Here is a 948-nt window from a genome sequence, read left to right on the forward strand (position 1 = left end):
GCTACATGGTTATTCTCAGCCTGCTACTATAAGACATCATTTGAACATGGGTCCGGGCAGACACAATTGCATTTCATCCTATGTAGAAACAGGACGTTCTCCCAACTTTCTCGTGAATTCCCTGTCTGAAACATGCTTTTCGCCCACACACCACTTCCTAACCTTTCAACTTGTCAACAGTCACCCTTGGACACAAAAGGGGCAAAGAATATTTTAATTTTTATTTAGTAACTGAGGAGATAATAATGTTGGTACAGAGGGTTCCATTACTCAGAGCTGTAAACTTCACAGTCTAAGTTCTTAAAAACTTTTTTTCTTTTTACAGCAGAGATCTTTCACTTTCTTTGCTTTTACTTAACTTCAAAATTGATGTCTAGGATGACTGCCAATAATATTATATCATGCCATATGTTTTGCTTAATTACACTATTTCCTGAATTCATTTTTGAAGTTAAATTTTTTCTCTACCTCGTCATCAAAACATTATGAACATTCTTTGTCACACTGAGATTAGAAGATAAAACATTTTTAAATTATATTTATTTGAAATGTTTCCAGAGTTTGGGTTGGGGATGATTTAACATCCCGATCATTTAAATACATGTTATAAATCACAGGATATCAGAATCTTATGGCACATGGTATTGAGTTACTCTAAAAGGCAAATCCAATAATATCATAGGAAGGTTCAAATGTCTTTTGGATTTGAAGTAGATTTTCAACGTACAATATGTTAGTGCTCAAGTTATTTTTTTTCCTAATATTGGTTGGTCCTATGCATGGTTCACTTATCAATACAAGAAAAAAATCTACATCTTATTAATACTTGTATTATACAGAACATTAAGATGGATTATAACTCAAACAGAATGCCCGCTAAGGAACCCTACATTTCTTTTTTATTTTTACATCTTTGACAAATCATAAATGATCTTGAGGTCACTGGAA

This window comes from Propithecus coquereli, unplaced genomic scaffold, assembly GCF_000956105.1.
Source record: "Propithecus coquereli isolate 6110/MARCELLA unplaced genomic scaffold, Pcoq_1.0 Scaffold204, whole genome shotgun sequence".
In the NCBI taxonomy this organism is placed as follows: domain Eukaryota; kingdom Metazoa; phylum Chordata; class Mammalia; order Primates; family Indriidae; genus Propithecus; species Propithecus coquereli.